At 48.5% G+C, this 20,464-nt stretch overlaps 1 protein-coding gene across 5 annotated transcripts in view; it reads right to left on the reverse strand.

Annotated features, from left to right (window-relative positions):
• Positions 1–19,256, reverse strand: part of RCBTB1 (RCC1 and BTB domain containing protein 1) — a 57,870-nt gene extending 38,614 nt beyond the window's left edge. Inside the window, exons 1-2 of one of the 5 annotated variants that reach the window (XM_031001339.3) lie at positions 18,980–19,256; positions 9,818–9,897 (exon numbers count right to left, since the gene is read on the reverse strand). The gene's annotated coding sequence lies outside the window, so the exon portion shown is untranslated. Of the gene's footprint in view, positions 1–9,817; positions 9,898–18,619; positions 18,833–18,979 lie in introns of those variants that run through there. The other 4 variants (XM_055359853.2, XM_031001337.3, XM_031001338.3 and 1 more) reach the window with 4 other exon arrangements.
• Positions 19,257–20,464: the final 1,208 nt, after the last annotated feature.

The following is a 20,464-nucleotide window of genomic DNA, read 5'->3' on the forward strand; positions in this document are numbered from 1 at the left end:
CCAAGCAAGTAATTATCCCTAGCAAGACAATCAAGCAAAGCTAACAGCAGGAAAGAAGAAACGAATAACTATCCTGAACCTGCCTTGTCGTAGACACTGTTAATTAGGTAGCTTCCATACATTATTTCATTTAATCTTCGTAATACTCTTGTGAGAAGGAGACTGTAAACCATTTCTGACAGATGAGGACTGCGGCTCAAAGGTGAAATGATGCCAAGGTCACACAGCAGACCCCTCTAATTTTTCTTATGGAGAATATCAGTCCTGGCCCTTGAAGGGCTGAACTTCCTCAACATCACTTCTTTCTGACTTTATCTTGCCTTGTAAATGTACAGCAGCATCTGTCTTTAAACTGTTTCCAATATAAAAAGTATCCAGGCCAGGCGGGGTAGCTCACACCTGTAATCCCAGCACTTTGAGAGGCCAAGGCAGGCGGACCACCTGAGGTGGGGAGTTCGAGACCAGCCTGACCAACATGGAGAAACCCTGTCTCTACTAAAAATACAAAATTAACCAAGCATGGTGGCACATGCCTGTAATCCCAGCTACTCAAGAGGCTGAGGCAGGAGAATCGCTTGAACCTGGGAGGTGGAGGTTGCAGTGAACCGAGACTGCACCACTGCACTCCAGCCTGGGCAAGAAGAGCGAAACTCCATCTCAAAAAAAAAAGAAGTATCCACTTTCCCAATAAAAAGCATTCCGCAAAATGCTTCTGCCTAGATTTGCCTGGTTAAACCTCATGAATGTCATTTATTCCTGCACTTTTGCATCAACCATTGAGAGGCAGGCCTAGAGAACACATGTGACCTCTGTCCTCGGAGCTCACAACATACAAGGTGCATCCTTGGGCTGGAGACTGCTAAGGCACAAAGTGTGTCTTCATTAGACCATGCTCAACCTGGGCAGCTGAGAACATGAACTGGCATCCTTGGAATTCAGACAAGGTTCCCTGAGAGGTTTTGTGGGGCTATGTGCCAGGCAGAACAACAGAACAGGGTCCTTAACTTGGGCACGTGGCATTTCCCTCCTAAGGCAGCAGAGCGTAACTGTAAATACCACCAAAACTTTCTAATTTACTCAAAATTACCACCATCCTCATTATAATTTGACTATTGTGGTGAGGTCTTTAATTATTCCATTTTCCTGGAGGCAGTGGCACCTTTTACTACTATTAAGAAAACCACATTAAGGATCATAATTATATCAACCTTAAGAAGAATTAATGTGTATACACTATCAATCCAATAAACTAAAGCAGGTGCAATCTAAAAATTAATGAGTATTTCATCTGTGATAAAATCTATGTCAGACTTCAGAACTGTGCGGTTAACAATGACTCAAAAATACAGGATCTACCAGGTGCAGTGGCTCATACTTGTAATTCCAGCACTTTGGGAGGTAGAGGCAGGCAGATCACTTGAGTCCAGAAGTTTCAGACCAGCCTAGATGACACGGTGAAACCCTACCTCTACAAAAAATACAGAAATTATCCAGGAGTAGTGGCATGCACGTGGTGTCCCAGCTACTTGGGAGGCTGAGGTGGAAGGATCGTTTGAACCTGGGAGGTGGAGGTTGCAGTGAGCCGAGATCATGCCACTGCACTCCAGCCTAGGCAACAGAGCGAGACTCTGTCTCAGAAAAAAAAAAAAAAACGCAAGATCCATTGCAAGGAACAGCAACATTATTTAGGACAGCTCTGATATCATGACATCTACTAAATTTGCCTAAACATGAAAGAAAAGTATTAACAGACTTATTCTAACTATGGATTTCATTTCAAAGGAATATAAATGTAGTTCAACTAAATTTCATTTAAATAATCATTCCAGGCTGGGCACGGTGGCTCACACCTGTAATCCCAGCACTTCTGGGAGGCTGAGGCAGGCAGATCAGTTGAGGTCAGGAGTTTGAGACCAGACTGGCCAACATGGCAAAACCCTGTCTCCACTAAAAATACAAAAATTACCCCGGGTGTGGTGGCGCACGCTGGTAATCTCAGCTACTCAGGAGGCTGAGGTGGGAGGATCATCTGAGCCCAGGAGGCAGAGGTTTCAGTGAGCCAAGACTATGCAACTGTCCTGGGTGATAAGAGTGAGACTCTGTCTCAAAATAATAGTAATAATAATAATCACTCCAGAGGGTTGCACAATAATTTAGATGCTTCAAACAGGAAGATATGAAGTGATTCTATTTGTGTTCTATTCCTGTATGAAGGAGGAGGCACTGCTAATGGAAAGAACCTTCAACTGGCCTATTCAGCCCAGGCCTTCCCTGACAGTCAAGTACCTTGGTAAGTACCCTGAGCAAGGTAGCCCAACTCTCTTCCTTCCCATGGTGCTATGCTTTGTCCAAATTATAAGCACCCCCCAAGGAAGCATCCCAACAGAAGCTGCCACCCAAACACGTCATACAGCTAAACTATGTGCACATCCCAAATTCAAAACAAAACCACAAAAATAAATGTACCCTGTAAGACTTAGTTAGCTTAGCTATGTTATAAAACAATGTCCTGTATGATTACAATTTTTCTAAAGTATAATATATACAGAAATGTATACACCAAAATATATCTCAACGGAGAGATTACAGGTGGCATCATTTTCTTTCTTTGTATTTTTATTCTATTTTTTGGCCTGCCATCCCCACTTCTTTAGTTTGTTCGTTTGTTTGTTTTCGTCAGCAGGGTTGTGGCCAGAAAACAAGTCCTATCAGTCTCTTACCTCACTTTCCCTTTAGAAATTAGATACAATTCCTCATCTTTTTTTTTTTTTTTTGAGATGGAGTTTCGCTCTTGTTGCCCAAGCTGGAGTGCAGTGGCACGATCTTGGCTCACTGCAATCTCCGCCTCCTGGGTTCAAGCAATTCTCCTGCCTCAGCCTCCCAAGTAGCTGGGATTACAGGCGCCCACCATCACGCCCGGCTAATTTTGTATTTTTTTAGTAGAGACGGGGTTTCACCATGTTGGCCAGGCTGGTCTCAAACTCCCAACCTCAAGTGATCCACCTACCTCGGCCTCCCAAAGTGCTGGGATTACAGACGTGAGCCACCGCACCTGGCCTTCTTTGTATTTTTAAAATATAGTCCCAAATTTCTTTCTTTTTTTTTTTTTTTTTTTTTTTTTTTTGAGACAGAGCCTCGCTCTGTTGTCCAGTCTGGAGTACACTGGCACCATCTTGGCTCACTGCAAACTCCCCCTCATCAGTTTGAGCAATTCTTGTGCCTCAGCCTCCCGAGTAGCTGGAATTACAGGTGTCCACCACCATGCCTAGCTAATCTTTGTATTTTTAGTAGAGAAGGGGTTTCACCATGTTGGCCAGGCTAGTCTCAAACTCCTGACCTCAAGTGATCCACCCACCTCAGCCTCCCAAAGTGCTGGGATTACAGGCGTGAGCCACCACACCTGGCCTTCTTTGTATTTTTAAAATATAGTCCCAAATTTCTTTTTTGGGGGGTGGGGGGTGGACAGAGTCTCGCTCTGTCGCCCAGTCTGGAGTACACTGGCACCATCTTGGCTCACTGCAACCTCCACCTCCCCAGTTCAAGCAATTCTTGTGCCTCAGCCTCCTGAGTGGCTGGGATTACAGGTGTGCACCACCACGCCTGGCTAATTTTTGTATTTTTAGTAGAGATGGGGTTTCACCATGTTAGCCAGGCTGGTCTCAAACTCCTGACCTCAGGTGATCTGCCCACCTCAGCCTCCCAAAGTGCTGGGATTAGAGGCGTGAGCCACCATGCTCGGCCAGTCCCAAATTTCTATAACAAACACTTTGTGACCAATAAAATGAACAAATATTTCCAATGAAAATAAAAGTTCAATTATTTGAATTATGTTTTACCCCTAGGCTGTTAGAAGTTTTAAGATGTATTCTTGCTTTAGATTCATAACGTAGAGTGGCAGAATGTTTCAGGCAAAATCTGGAAAAATGAATTATTAATATAAAATTAAATGTAGATGGTAGAAATGTAAGATGATACAGCTGCTATAGAAAACCAGATGGTGATTCCTCAAAAAAAAAAAAAACATTAGAATTATATTATCTAGATAAACTCCATTTCTAGCATATACCCCAAAGAACTGAAAGGAGAGACTTGAACAGATAGTTGTATACCAACGGTCAAAGCAGCATTATTCACAATAGCCAAAATGTGAAAATAATCCAAATATCCATGAACAGATGAATGGATAAACAAAATGTGGTCTACACATACGATAGAATATTATTCACCCTTAGGAGGAAATTCTGATACATACAACAACAGGGATGAACCCTGAAGACATTATGCTAATAAGTTAGACAAATATTCCATGATTCCACTTACATGAGGCACCTAGAACAGTCAAATTCATGGAGACAAAGTAGAATTGTGGGTGCCAGGAGCTGGGGGGAGGTAGGAATGGGGAGTTACTGTTTAATGGGTACAGAGTTTCACTTTGGGGTGATGAAAAAGTTCTAGGCAACAAATATATGAAAAAATATTCAACATCACTAATCATCAGAGAAATCCAAATCAAAACCACAATGAGATACTATCTCACGCCAGTCAGAATGGCCATTATCAAAAAGTCAAAAACAAAAGATGTTGGCGAGGCTATACAGCAGAGGCAACACTATACACTGTTAGTGGGAATGTACATTAGTTCAGCCACTGTGGAAAGCAGTTTGGAGATTTCTTAAAGAACTTAAAACAGAACTACCATTCAACCCAGGAATCCCAAGACTGGGGTATACATCCAAAGGAAAATAAATTGTTCTACCAAAAAAAAAAAAAAAAACATGCACCTGTATGTTCATCACAGCACTATTCACAATAGCAAAGACATGGAATCAGCCTAGGTGCCCGTCGACAGTAGACTGGAAAAAGAAAATGTGGTATATATACACCATGGAATACTACACGGCCATAAAAAAGAACAAAATCATGGATGCAGCTAGAGGCCATTATCCTATGTGAATTAACACAGGAACAGAAAACCAAATACATGTTGTCACTTAGAAATGGGAACTAAATATGGGGTACATGTGGATATAAAGACAGGAACAATAGACACTGGAGACTACTACAGGGGCAGGGAGGGAGGGGTACACAGGCTAAAAAACTACCTATTGGATACTATGCTCACTACCTGGGTGATGGAATCAATCATACTCCAAAGCTCAGCATCACACACTATACCCATGTAACAAACCTGCATATGTATTCCCTGAATCTAAAATAAAAGGTGAAATTGGGTCGGGTGTGGTGGCTTACGCCTGTAATCCCAGCATTCTGGGAGGCCAAGACGAGCAGATCACAAGGTCAGAGATCGAGACCATCCTGGCTAACACGGTGAAACCTCGTCTCTACTAAAAATACGAAAAAATTAGCCGGGTGTGGTGGCGGGCACCAGTACTCCCAGCTACTCGGAGGCTGAGGAAGGAGAATGGCATGAACCTGGGAGGCGGAGCTTGCAGTGAGCCAAGATCGCACCACTGCACTCCAGCCTGGGCGACAGGCATCGCAAAAAAAAAAAAAAAAAAGTTGAGATGATTTTTTTTTAAGTAGTCTAGAGATTGATGGTGGTGATGATTGTACAACAATGTGAATGTACATAATGTGACTAAAATGTGTAATTAAAAATCATTAAAATGGTAAATTTTACACTATATACCTTTTACCCCGATTTTTAAAAATCAAATAATCATCCTGTGGGCTTTTATCAAGACTGCATTAATAAACTCAAAGATATATTTCTAAAATTAAATATAGAAAGGTTTCAGTCCTAAAAAATGTGTTTGGAAAAGTAAAATCATACTGTTTTAATCATGTCTTGAGAATATAAGTTCAGATTAGGGAAATTCTCAATGGAGCATTTATAAAAGAAATATAGCCTTCTTAGAATTTTCCAGTGCATACAGCAATTTAAACCAGACCAAACAAATTGCTAAGATGACAGGTCCTTCCAGGGCTTGTCATCTTGATAATTATAAAAATGATGAGCTGTAATTAGAATGTCAGTCATCTTTAAATAGTTACTTCTGAAGTACCTCACTAAGATAGTAATTTTTTGCAAGCCTTCCATATTTTATTTAGGAAATACTTTCTGAAAAACAATATTAATGTGTTGCAGCCTGAATTACCACTCTTTATGAGTTATTACTAGGTGAATCAATGACTTTTTTTTTTTACTGTATAAAGATAAAACAAGGGTGCAAGGAAAGAAAAGAGGAACGCAAAAATGCAAGCAGAGGTAGAAAGAGTGTAACGTCCTTAAAGATAATACGCCAACCCACTTGGCTCTTCGTATTTTCTCTGGCACTTGAAAATACATCCTGTATCCCCACTGCACTTATCCTACGTCCATTAGTCCTACAGATCAATATCCCATTCCCTGGCATGGCTTATCCTAGCTATTGGCACTGTCCCTCAGAGAACTTGTGGCATGAGGAAGAAAAGGTTATTTTACTTTATACTCTGAAAGCAAATTCAGTCAGGACAAACACAGGCCTTCCAATTTTAGAAATCTACATTTAGAACTGGAAGGCTGAAGGAGTAATGTAGCAACTAATCTTTTAATTCCTCTAAGAGCACATTTATTTTACTTTCCCCAAGGAACAAATATTAAGGAAAGGTTAATTTTATTTTAGTTTATTTTACTGATCTAGCAAAAATATATTTCAACATGCTTATGGAGATTTTAAAAACAACAGGAAATGGAGAGAAATGGTACAGGAAAACTGGTTTTGATGAAATAATGTTCTCAATATTAAACAACAGTGGAAATTTAGGGTTGATCTGTAAGCACATGGCTTCCACACAGACCTCAACTAACCAGAATGTAGTTGTTTGGGCTAGTTTAAATTGCTGTATGTACTGGCTTTTAAATGCCACCAATAGGATATTCTACCTTTAGATCTGGCTTCTACTGACCTTAGAGCTAAGGAAAAGAGTGGGAAAAGAGTAAGCAATCCTTCAGCATTGGCTAGCACCAAGATTCTGATGCTTCTGGTGTCATTTTAGAAGCATGAAATGAGTTTGTGTCATTCTTTATTATGGAAGCTGATAGCCAGAGGAAACTGGAAGGGCTCTGAATGTTGGAACAATCATTTTAAGTAGCCTAAACATTCTTCAGCATACAAGCTACAGCAAGCTTTAAACTACTCAAAACAGCAACTTCTAATATGCAAAATGATATTTTTAATTGCAAAAACTTTGAATTAAAGCATTTACACATACACTGAAAATTCCTAATAGAGGTTTCTCTATTTTTGTAAACTGAATGGGTGATGATTTTACTTATCAGTTTAAGTTGCTAAGCTGTCTTATGAAAAAAATTTATTTATAGTTAATGAGCTAGTGATGAAATCTAAAGGGCCTTGGAAAAAAGTACTATTGTATGCTAATGTGAACAAAATCCAGTTGTCCCTCAGTATCCGTGGGGGACCTGTTCCAGGACCTCCTGCAGATACTAAAATCCACAGATGCTCAAGTCCCTCATAGAAAATGGCATAGTATTTGCATATAACATACACACATCCTCCCATATACTTTAAATGATCTCCAGATTACTTATAATACCTAATACAATGTAAATGCTTGGTAAATAGTTGTTAATGCTTATTGCTTGGGGAATAATGACAAGAAAAAAATACTCTACATGTTCAGTACAAATGCAATTTTTAATATTTGCAATTTGAGGTTGGTTGAATCCACAGATGTGGAATCCATGGATACAGAGAGCTGACTTTAATAGCATACATTAATTCTTCTTCTGCAATGACCCCAGATACCAAGAATGCCAGGGACATCATAAAGAATACAATCATGGTCTCTGCCTCTGAGGAACTGAAGGTCTAATGGAAAGTCAGATCCTAAGTAAGTGGAAAACTAGAATGCAAATACAACTGGAATAATTAAGGAAATGAATGTACCATGCAAGTATATGGTCCATGTGACACATGTTAATATGTCAAATGGGAAATAATTATGTGCAAACTAGTGACAACTATATAAAAATTGTATATAACAGAAAACAATTACACGAAATCCCAGAAACCAAATTCTCCATATTCCAGCAGATGATAAAATGTGAGCCTTTCCTCAGTGAAGATCATCCAGTTTCCTAGAAGAACAAGTGTTCTTCATAGCCTTCTTCCTTTTTTAGCAATAAATGTTCCCATTTGAGCACAAAAGATTGAAGGGTATGACAATCTTTATTTCTGAATCCATTTAATTCCAGAAAAACATTCAAATAAGAGAGCTCTACGGTTTGGGGTAAACTTTGGTATACAACATTACAACTTATGTCTTCCATCTATGCTACAGCAAAAGCAATTCAAAAACCCTCTCAAGGTACAAACAGCCAAATGTTACTCTTACCAATTTCTTACATATAATTCTGATGGGCTTTTTGAGACTCAGCAAATGCTCAGTCTCATTGAGATACCAAATGTATTTCTCAGGTCCAGATAAGCCTCTAAGAATCAGCCTCAAACATTTTTAAATAAAAATAAAACTTAAAACCATTTCACCCACTCTATGGTATAAGGGCTGCAAATCACAGGCAAAGTTTCGAAGATGTGCTGAGACACTAATATGTTATTGCCCCAGCTGCTAGAACAGCTGTCATCCACTTCTCTCTTCTGCAAACACACAGTACTACAAGAATGAAAGGGAGGTCGGGCGTGGTGGCTCACACCTGTAATCCCAGCACTTTGGGAGGCCGAGGCAGGCGGATCACGAGGTCAGGAGATCAAGACCATCCTGGCTAACACAGCGAAACCCCGTCTCTACTAAAAATACAAAAAAATTAGCCGGGCCTGGTGGTGGGCGCCTGTAGTCCCAGCTACTCCACAGGCTGAGGCAGGAGAATGGCGTGAGCCCGGGAGGCACAGCTCGCGGTGAACCGAGATGGTGCCACTGCACTCCAGCTTGGGTGACAGAGCGAGACTTGTCTCAGAAAAAAAAAAGAATGAAAGGGAAAGGAAGAATGCCCTGAATGCTTGACTAAGGAGTCTGAGAATGTAGCCTTCTCCCAAAGTAGTTTGTCATCCTTCAAGCTGAAGCCACCTGTACAGGTGAGTGAAGATAATACCCCCACCTTCATTTAGAGAACAGTATGACTAGTGTTTTAGAATTCTCTAACTGATTGTGCCTACCCTTTGTTTCATAAGTTTTGTTCAAATTCATCACTAATTTTAGAGGAAAATGTAAGTTCCTACAACTGTCATTTCCCAACCACTAATAAGTTATTTGACTTGAAGCACAATTTGCAATAATGGCCTCTGTAAGCATTTCTTTAGTCCCATCATCCAAGGGGCTGCTTTCATCTCATTCATTTCATCTCATCTCACTTCTAACCTGAGCCATGTGCTCGAAAAGCAAATGAACCAAGTGGCAATAGCATTAGCAGTGAAAAAAATAACATATCTAGGGTTGTGCAGCTGACTGAGATCTTATAAAAGTATTGCTTTTATAGGATACTGTTGTTTTCAAAAGGAAACCAGAAAAGAAATATCGATGATTAGAAATAACGTTTTTTCTGTAAGTTTGTTCTTTGTTAAACCAAACAAACAGGTGTCACAAAACAGAACAAAAAAACCAATGATGGGTCAAAGTTTAAAGAAATGGATAGATGGCTGGGTGAAGTGGCTCACACCTGTAATCCCAGCATTTTGGGAGGCGAAGGCAGGAGGATCACTTGAACCCAGGAATTCACGACCAGCCTGGGCAACATGGCGAGACTCCATTTCCTTAAAAATAAAAAGATTAGCCAGTCATAATGGTGTGCGCCTGTAGTTAGTCCCAGCTACTCAAGAGGCTGAGGTGGGAAGATCACCTGAGTCCAGGAGGTTGAGGCTGCAGTGAGCCGTGTTCACACCACTGTATTCCAGTCTGGGCAAGAGAGCAAGATCCTGTCTGAAAAAGAAAAAAGAAATGGATAAAATATAATACTTCATTTTATTTTCCAAATGAATTCAAGGCTGGAATTGGTGGGTCAAATTCAAATCTAAATATGGTTTCATGAATCTTTCTCATGTGGATATCCCAAAAGTGATTTCATCTATTAGTCCCCAGTTGTATGAAAAGTATCAACTGTACCCTGCAATGACCTAAAGCCAAACTGAAATTCCAGCAATGGACTGGCAGAACCATACACTATTAATTCAATAAATTTTCTTAGGTAAACAGGACACAGAGCCAACACCAACAGAAATTACATGGGGTGGGGGGATCTAGACACATAAACAGATGCTCACAACAGTGTGGCTGGTCAGATGCTGTGGAGGCAACAGAATTGGGAAGTATGCTTCAGCTACCTAAAGAGAAGCAGGCGCCTGCAACAGTGAGCACTCATGCCAGGTAAGGCTCTGGTGGAGGAACTGAAAGAAAGTCAGCATGGCTGCAGCCAAACAACTCAGGCTTTATTCTAAGAGCACCAGGTAATCCCTGAAGGGTCTTAAGCAGGGAAGTGGCATAAACAGATGTAGGTCTATGAAAGATTACTTTGGCTGACCACAGAGACATGAGACGACAAAGGAGTGCTTAGAGGAAGTCCAGATGGCTATGGTAAGCCAGAAAAGAAGGGATTGAAGCCCACGCCAGGGAAATGGAGAAAACTGAACAAGAAGGAAAATCAAGAAGATTCTGCAACTGGCTGAATGGGACAAGGAGCACCGGATAAGCAGAAAGGCAGAGCCGAAGATCACAGGCAGACGCTGAGCTTGAGTGAGAGAGAACTGTGCTGCCACTCACTACAGCAGAAAGCACATCAGGCCTCAGGGGTGATGAGTCCTACTATGGACATTTGTGCCAGGTACCTGTGGGATATTAAAGCGGACAAGTCCCAACAGATGGATTTAGAAATCTGAAGCTCAAGAAAGGTCTGGATTGGAGATTTGGAGATCTGGCATGAAATCACCCAGGAAAAAAGCAAGTGGAATAAGGAGAGCAGAGTACCTTAAGAAGAACTCTAAGAAACTCCAACAGGAAAGGGACAGGGAGTACCCCCTAGAAGGGACTGTGAAGGAAGAGGTAGACCAGGAGGAAAACCAGGAGACAGAGTGTCACAGAGATCTGGGGACTTGAGCATCACAGGCAAGAGGCATGCTAGTGTCGAATGCTGCTGAGACACCAAACGAGGGAAGGGTGGAGAAACTTCCATTGGATTTAACAAGGAGAATTATCAGTGACCTTAACAAGAACAGTTTCACTGAGGTTGTGGGTGGAAGAGGCCAGGTTGCAGCAGGTTGAGGTGTATGTGAAAGGTGAAGAAAAGGAAACCATGAGTATAAACAACTTGTTCAAGAAATTTCACTCTGAAGGAAAAATGAGAAATCGCATAGTAATCACAGAATGTGATGGAGTTGCAGGACGTTTTCTGTTAATCTTTTTAATGTAAACATTGTTAGAGGCTTGAACATGTTTGAGTTAATGGGAAGGAGCCAGTAGAAACATCAAAGAGGAGAGGATATAACAACTCAATGGGCCTTAAGAAAGTAGCAGGGAATGGGATCTGAAGCAGAAGTGCAACAGAAGCGCCTGGCGCAGTGGCTCGTGCCTGTAATCCCAGCACTTTGGGAGGCCGAGGCAGGTGGATCATCTGATGTCAGGAGTTCGAGACTGGCCTGGCCAACATGGTGAAACCCCATCTCTACTAAAAATACAAAAAAATTAGCTCCCTCTCCCTCTCCCTCTCCCTCTCCCTCTCCCCTCTCCCCTCTCCCCTCTCCCCTCTCCCCTCTTTCCACGGTCTCCCTCTGATGCCGAGCCGAAGCTGGACTATACTGCTGCCATCTCAGCTCACTGCAACCTCCCTGCCTGATTCTCCTGCCTCAGCCTGCCGAGTGCCTGCGATTGCAGGCGCGCACCACCCCGCCTGACTGGTTTTCGTATTTTTTTGGTGGAGACGGGGTTTCGCTGTGTTGGCTGGGCTGGTCTCCAGCTCCTAACCGCGAGTGATCAGCCAGCCTCAGCCTCCCGAGGTGCCGGGATTGCAGACAGAGTCTGGTTAACTCAGTGCTCAATGGTGCCCAGGCTGGAGTGCAGTGGCGTGATCTCGGCCCGCTACAACCACCTCCCAGCCGCCTGCCTTGGCCTCCCAAAGTGCCGAGATTGCAGCCTCTGCCCGGCTGCCGCCCCGTCTGGGAAGTGAGGAGCGTCTCCACCTGGCCGCCCATCGTCCGGGATGTGAGGAGCCCCTCTGCCTGGCTGCCCAGTCTGGAAAGTGAGGAGCGTCTCTGCCCGGCCGCCATCCCATCTAGGAAACAAGGAGCGCCTCTTCCCGGCCGCCATCACATCTGGGAAGTGAGGAGCCTCTCTGCCCGGCCGCCCATCGTCTGAGATGTGGGGAGCACCTCTGCCCTGCTGCCCAGTCCGGGATGTGAGGAGCGTCTCTGCCCGGCCGCCCCGTCTGAGAAGTGAGGAGACCCTCTGCCTGGCAACCGCCCCGTCTGAGAAGTGAGGAGCCCCTCCGCCCAGCAGCCACCCCGTCTGGGAAGTGAGGAGCGTCTCCGCCCGGCAGCCACCTCGTCCGGGAGGGAGGTGGGGGGGTCAGCCCCCCACCCGGCCAGCCACCCCGTCCGGGAGGGAGGTGGAGGGATCAGCCCCCCGCCCGGCCAGCCACCCTGTCCGGGAGGTGAGGGGCGCCTCTGCCCGGCCACCCCTAATGGGAAGTGAGGAGCCTCTCTGCCCGGCCAGCCGCTCCGTCCGGGAGGGAGGTGGGGGGGGTCAGCCCCCCGCCCGGCCAGCCAACCCGTCCAGGAGGGAGGTGGGGGGGGGTCAGTCCCCCGCCCGGCCAGCCGCCCCGTCCGGGAGGGAGGTGGGGGGGCCAGCCCCCCGCCCGGCGAGCCGCCCCGTCCGGAAGGGAGGTGGGGGGGTTAGCCCACCGCCCAGCCTGCCGCCCTGTCCAGGAGGGAGGTGGGGGTTCGGCCCCCCGCCTGGCCGGCCACCCGGTCGGAGAGGTGAGGGGCGCCTCTGCCCGGGCGCCCCTACTGGGAAGTGAGGAGCCCCTCTGCCCGGCCAGCCGCTCTGTCCGGGAGGGAGGTGGGGGGGTCAGCCCCCCGCCCGGCCAGCCACCCCGTCCGGAAGGGAGGTGGGGGGGTCAACCCCCCGCCTGGCCAGCCGCCCCGTCCGGGAGGTGAGGGGCACCTCTGCCCGGCCGCCCCTACTGGGAAGTGAGGAGCCCCCCCCCCGCCCGGCCAGCCGCCCCGTCCGGGAGGGAGGTGGGGGGGTCAGCCCCCCGCCAAGCAAGCCGCCCCGTCCGGGAGGTGAGGGGCGCCTCTGCCCGGCCGCCCCTACTGGGAAGTGAGGAGCCCCTCAGCCCGGCCAGCCGCCCCGTCCGGGAGGGAGGTGGGGGGGTCAGCCCACCGCCCAGCCTGCCACCCTGTCCGGGAGGGAGGTGGGGGGGTCAGCCCCCCGCCCAGCCAGCCAACCCGTCCAGGAGGGAGGTGGGGGGGGTCAGTCCCCCGCCCGGCCAGCCGCCCCGTCCGCGGGGGAGGTGGGGGGGCCAGCCCCCCGCCCGGCGAGCCGCCCCGTCCGGAAGGGAGGTGGGGGGGTTAGCCCACCGCCCAGCCTGCCGCCCTGTCCGGGAGGGAGGTGGGGGTTCGGCCCCCCGCCTGGCCGGCCACCCGGTCCGAGAGGTGAGGGGCGCCTCTGCCCGGCCGCCCCTACTGGGAAGTGAGGAGCCCCTCTGCCCGGCCAGCCGCTCTGTCCGGGAGGGAGGTGGGGGGGTCAGCCCCCCGCCCGGCCAGCCACCCCGTCCGGAAGGGAGGTGGGGGGGTCAACCCCCCGCCTGGCCAGCCGCCCCGTCCGGGAGGTGAGGGGCACCTCTGCCCGGCCGCCCCTACTGGGAAGTGAGGAGCCCCCCCCGCCCGGCCAGCCGCCCCGTCCGGGAGGGAGGTGGGGGGGTCAGCCCCCCGCCAAGCAAGCCGCCCCGTCCGGGAGGTGAGGGGCGCCTCTGCCCGGCCGCCCCTACTGGGAAGTGAGGAGCCCCTCAGCCCGGCCAGCCGCCCCGTCCGGGAGGGAGGTGGGGGGGTCAGCCCACCGCCCAGCCTGCCACCCTGTCCGGGAGGGAGGTGGGGGGGTCAGCCCCCCACCCGGCCAGCCAACCCGTCCAGGAGGGAGGTGGGGGGGGTCAGTCCCCCGCCCGGCCAGCCGCCCCGTCCGCGGGGGAGGTGGGGGGGCCAGCCCCCCGCCCGGCGAGCCGCCCCGTCCGGAAGGGAGGTGGGGGGGTTAGCCCACCGCCCAGCCTGCCGCCCTGTCCGGGAGGGAGGTGGGGGTTCGGCCCCCCGCCTGGCCGGCCACCCGGTCCGAGAGGTGAGGGGCGCCTCTGCCCGGCCGCCCCTACTGGGAAGTGAGGAGCCCCTCTGCCCGGCCAGCCGCTCTGTCCGGGAGGGAGGTGGGGGGGTCAGCCCCCCGCCCGGCCAGCCACCCTGTCCGGGAGGGAGGTGGGGGGGTCAACCCCCCGCCTGGCCAGCCGCCCCGTCTGGGAGGTGAGGGGCACCTCTGCCCGGCCGCCCCTACTGGGAAGTGAGGAGCCCCTCAGCCCGGCCAGCCGCCCCGTCCGGGAGGGAGGTGGGGGGGTCAGCCCACCGCCCAGCCTGCCACCCTGTCCGGGAGGGAGGTGGGGGGTCAGCCCCCCGCCTGGCCAGCCGCCCCGTCCGGGAGGGAGGTGGGGGGGTCAGCCCACTGCCCAGCCTGCCGCCCTGTCCGGGAGGGAGGTGGGGGTTCGGCCCCCCGCCTGACCAGCCGCCCCATCCGGGAGGTGAGGGGCGCCTCTGCCCGGCCGCCCCTACTGGGAAGTGAGGAGCCCCTCTGCCCGGCCAGCCGCCCCGACCGGGAGGGAGGTGGGGGGGGGTCAGCCCCCTGCCCGGCCAGCCGCCCCGTCCGGGAGGTGAGGGGCACCTCTGCCCGGCCGCCCCTACTGGGAAGTGAGGAGCCCCTCTGCCCGGCCACCACCCCGGCTTGGAGGTGTACCCAACAGCTCATTGAGAACGGGTCATGATGACAATGGCGGTTTTGTGGAATGGAAAGGGGGGAAAGGTGGGGAAAAGATTGAGAAATCGGATGGTTGCCGTGTCTGTGTAGAAAGAGGTAGACAAGGGAGACTTTTCATTTTGTTCTGTACTAAGAAAAAATTCTTCTGCCTTGGGATCCTGTTGATCTGTGACCCTACCCCCAACCCTGTGCTCTCTGAAACATGTGCTGTATCCACTCAGGGTTGAATGGATTAAGGGCGGTGCAAGATGTGCTTTGTTAAACAGATGCTTGAAGGCAGCATGCTCGTTAAGAGCCATCACCACTCCCTAATCTCAAGTACCCAGGGACACAAACACTGCGGAAGGCCGCAGGGTCCTCTGCCTAGGGAAACCAGAGAACTTTGTTCACTTGCTTATCTGCTGACCTTCCCTCCACTATTGTCCTGTAACCCTACCAAATCCCCCTCTGCGAGAAACACCCAAGAATGATCAATAAAAAAAAATAAAAAAATAAAAGTAACAAGAAATGCTAAAAAAAAAAAAAAAAAAAAAAAAAATTAGCTGGGCATAGTGGTGGGTGCCTGTAATCGCAGCTACTCAGGACCCTGAGGCAGGAGAATCACTTGAACTCGGGAGACGGAGGTTGCAGTGAGCCAAGATCACACCATTGCACTCCAGCCCGGGCAACAAAAGCAAAATTCTGTCTCTAAATAAATAAATAAATAAATGCAAGAGAAACTGTAGAAAGGAGCAAGTCTTCCTTTTCTTCCTTCCACAAGAGGAGGAGGAAAGGGTGAATGTGAATGAAAGCCAGTTTAAAGGTTAGGAATCCAGATGCTGGAGACATACTCATTCTCTCATTCTCATTCTCTCTCCCCGCTGAGTCTCCATTTTACATGCCCACCGGCAATGTACAACAGTGCTGCTTTCTCCAGTATTTACTGTCTTTTGTATTATACCCATCCTAGTGGATGGGAGGTGGTATCTTGTGGTTTTGATTGGCATTTGGAGACCATTCTCTTCTGAGGTCACCTATTTTTCCCTATGAAGAAAGAGTTAGGCTTTTTGCTAAGAGTAAGAGGGGAGGTAGCAATAAACAGTGGAGTGGAGGCCGGGTGTGGTTGCTCACGCCTGTAATCCCAACATTTTGGGAGGCCAAGGCGGGAGGACTGCTTGAGGCTAGGTGTTCAAGACCAGCCTGGGCAACATAGGGAGACCCTGTCTCTACAAAAAATAAAAAATTTAGTTGAATGTGGTGGTGCGCACCTGTGGTCCCAGCTACTTGGGAGTGGGGAGGATCACTTGAGCCTGGGAGTTTGAGGCTGTAGTGAGCTATGATCACATGGCACACTGTGCTCCAGACTGGGTGACATAGTGAGACCCTGTCTCAAAAAAAAAAAAAAGTGGAGTGGAGCAACTGGGGGTAAAATGGTGAAGTCTGAAGCAGTCACCAGGGAGGATAGGAAAGAGCACTGAGCAGAGAAACCTAGCAGGATGGTAAGACCAAGCCCAGAGAAAGCTGGAGACCGTAAGTCTTTAGAGGTACCCATCTGGTCTCCTCTGTGAGCTTTTCTACCCCAGGAAAGAAGTGTGCTTTTGTGTGTGTGTGTGTGTGTGTGTGTGTGTGTGTGTGCTTTAAATGTGATCTAACACATAGTTGACTTATATAATTATTTCATTAACTGATCTCCTCTACTAAGTCTATTCTGGCTAAATTCAGACAACACTCATCATACCCCTCTTGTGCATTCTTCAGCACATACACAACATGTCCTTTTTTTTTTTGAGATGGAGTCTCACTGTGTCGCCCAGGCTGGAGTGCAGTGGCACAATCTTGGCTCACTGCAACCTCTGCCTCCCCGGGTCAGGTAATTCTCGTACCTCAGCCTCCTGAGTAGCTGGGACTACAGGCGCACACCACCACACCCAGCTAATTTTTTGTATTTTTAGTAGAGACGGGGTTTCACCATGTTGGCCAAGCTGGTCTTGAACTCCTGGCCTCGTGTAATCTGTCACCTCAATCTCCCAAAATGCTGGGATTACAGATGTAAGCCACTGTGCCTGGCCAATATGTAATATTTTTAACTTTTTGTAAAACCAGAGAATATTTTGAAATGTGTCCAAATGCCCTGCCTAGATTCTAGACTCTGTGAGGCCCCAGCCTCCTTTCCTATGCATGACTTACTGTTTAATGTAGTACACACAGAAGGAATATCATCATCATAATAAAGGTCTTCACTTTCCTTCACAGTTTCATCTACCCCACAATGACTCCCAGGAAAAGGAGGGTACTGTTTCAGACTTCCCAGCTCCCGTATATTAGGTGGAGCCAAGTTCTTGCTGCAGCATACGGGCACGCTTTAAAATTTTCAAATAATTTTTTAAAAGCTACAAGCTTGACAGCTTTGGGTTTTTATGGCTACTTGTTTTCTGAAGTTCACAGAACTTTATCATTTGGATCACACACTTAAAAAAATCACTTGCAAAAATTCTCTTTAAAGATGAATATGCTTCCTCTTCAAGAGAAACAGACTAGCGGGTAGAAGAAAAAGGACCCGTCTAGAGTATTAATAAATAGACTGATATTCACACAATGGATTAAATGGATTAAAGTCCATCCCACAGATGAACTGTTATATTAATAGAATCCAAATATAGTTACATCCTCGACCCTGAAAGCAGTTTAAACGGGTGAAATTCACCCAGTGCTCACTTGAAATGAGTACTCTAAAGTTTAAAGCACCTATAAACTGCCCTCAGGATTCAATCATTTTTCCATTCCTTCCGGCATTATATACTTTGATGTTTTAATGTTATTAGCCCACAATACACACCAGTTTCAGAAACTCAGTTTTTGTCCTCTAAGGGCTTTTAGTCCTCCCAAAAAAAGAATAGGGCAAAAGCAAGGAAGATCATGAATCTGGTTTTCTAAAAGCATTATTACAAGACTGCTTTATAAAATTGTAATCCCCAGCTGCAGAGTTCCGCAGATGGCTTGAAAGTGTCTTACATGCAAATAAATAAAAACAAAAGGCCACTTATGCGAGCAGAACACAGCGTGCTCGACAGTCACCTTAAACCGAGCAGGTAGGTACTTTATCAGAGGCAGACAAGGGAAACGTCACTTATTTAGAGTTCACCGCATGCCTGGATAAAGGTCTTCACTAACAAAATCCCTGCCTTTGTGGGTTCTGTGTCGGAAAGGGAAACGATAAAGAATACGGTTTGTGACAGCACTACTCTCAGGAGACGAAGGAGAGATGCTAAGATCTTGGAAAGGACAGAGAATAGGAAGAGTCGGAGGGGAGGTCTCCTCTCAGTAAAACGGCACCCTCAGCAGTCAGACTTCAGCTACGAGCAAAATCGAGTCCGTGCACCTCAAAAAAGAGAGGGAGGCAGGGAAAACTTTCCCTCGCCTCTCCCCATCCTTCCCTCCTCCTCGCAGGAGAGCACATTAGCTGAGGTGCTGGCGGGGCCGGGCCGGGGACCCCATCCCTCGCCCCGGACGCAGCGCCCGCAGGGACTGCCCGGGAGCCCGAGCGAGGGAGGCGGGAGGTGCAGGAGTAACGGGGCACACCCGGCCCGGCCTGCGGGAAGGGAAGCAGTGGCAGGGCCGGGGGGGAAGAGGCCTCCGCGAGCTCGACCCCGCGCCCACACGCTACCTGCGAGGTCAGCTGCTGCCGCGCCGTCCCGCGGGACCGCAGGGATCTCCGAAGCTCCGATGGGCGCAGAAGTGCGAGCGAGCGGCGGTGCCCACCGGCAGCGAAGAGGAGGAGCGCCAGGGCGCCGGGCCCGCCGGGTCACGTGGCCCCGGCCGCCTCACGTGACCCGGTGCAGCGCGCGCCCTGGACGCTACCCAGCCGAGCATCCCGCACCGCCCCGGCCCCGGCCCCGGCCGAAACCCTGCTCTTCGGGCCCTAGAACCCGAATTCTTTAGAAGCCGATTGGCCGTCTGAGGCCCGCCCCGAGGCCCTGCCACTGGAGTGTCCCCATGAAATCCGGTGGCTGCTGCCGGGACTTACAGGCTTTTGTCTCTGAGGAACGAGGAACGCGCGAGGCACGGGCTCCTGCTCTGCTCGCCGAGATGGCTTGGCTGTGGGGAGGGTCGGCCTACCACCCCAGAGACCTAGGACGGAAAAGCGACCGAGAAACTTGGCTCCCTGCCCACTCTGGGGCGCATCTGGCCCCGGGGCACCACCCAGGTGGTGCTGCCTGGGACGAAAGGCGGCGGAGCTGGGACTAGTTTGTTTTTACTGGAGACGCGCCTCCCTCCCTCCCCGCCCCTCCCTCCCTCCCCGCCCCTCACTTCCTGATTGAAAGTACCTGAGGCAGGCCAGGGACTAGGGAAGGTGGCAGCTGGACAAAGGTATGAAGGAAGGACGAGATGAGGCACAGGTCCTGGTATTGGAAAGAGGCAGAGGTACCTCGGAAGCATGCCATAGAGGTTAGACGGGACCTAAGAGGGCATCTGGTCCAACCGGATTCGTGTTACCAGCGAGTAAACTGAGGCCAGGAGAGGGACTGCTACGAGCTGCTCCAGCCTATCACCTATAAAGACTACAGTCCCTTTGTGAAATACCATACAGCTCTCGGAGAACTCCCAGTTGGCGCTGCAGGATAAAATCCAAACTTGTTGGCATAGCATTCCAGCCACTTTTTCACTTACCTTTCCCATTTGAGCTCCTAGGAATAAACAGAAAAACATTTCATTTTCTAAATATCATCAGATAACTTCACTTTTGGTAACTTGAATTATTAAAAAAGTCCTACCGTCCCTCATCTCTTGCCACTTCCCCAACATTACTCGAGGCTCTGGCTACAAATAATTTGTTTTCCTTGACTACTCAACTTTCTTTGGATTATTTACTTTTTCTCTAAGTTTCTTTACTCCTTTTTGCTTTGTTCATTCTTTTGTCTGTATCTGAAATGTCCTGAATCACCACCTCCCCCACTTAAAGAAAACCAGGGCCAATGATTAAAAAAAAAAAAAAAAGGTATTAAGAAACTAATGCAATAAGAGAATTGAGCTTAGTTCTGTATCTATTCTGAGGTCTCGCTCCTGTTGCACTAGTTCCTGAATAAAATGTTTTTACCACTTCAACTACTGTTTGGCTCTGGTTTTTTTCAACAGCCTCCAAAGTACACATCAGTTTCCTACTCATCTTTCAAAATCCAGGTCAAATACCGCCTACTCTTGTCTTCCCAGCATCCTCTTCCCTGATTTTTTAGCAATTGAAGTTCATCCAGTGTCAGCTGCAACTTCTTCCCTGATTTCCAGAATACTATATATATTCTGATACACCTCACACTGCCCAGAAATAGACTGCGCACTTCCTGTAAAAGGTGAATTGTCTATTGCTGTCTTCTCCCTTAGATTATAAACTCTTTGAAACAGGATTCTTCTGGGTTTAGAACAGTGCCTGGCATGTGATAGACCCTTAATACTCACTGAATGAAGTGGCTTGCCCAAAGTAGTGGCAGTTGAGTGAATTTACTAGAAGAGGCCT

This window comes from Gorilla gorilla, chromosome 14, assembly GCF_029281585.2.
Source record: "Gorilla gorilla gorilla isolate KB3781 chromosome 14, NHGRI_mGorGor1-v2.1_pri, whole genome shotgun sequence".
NCBI classification, from domain to species: domain Eukaryota; kingdom Metazoa; phylum Chordata; class Mammalia; order Primates; family Hominidae; genus Gorilla; species Gorilla gorilla.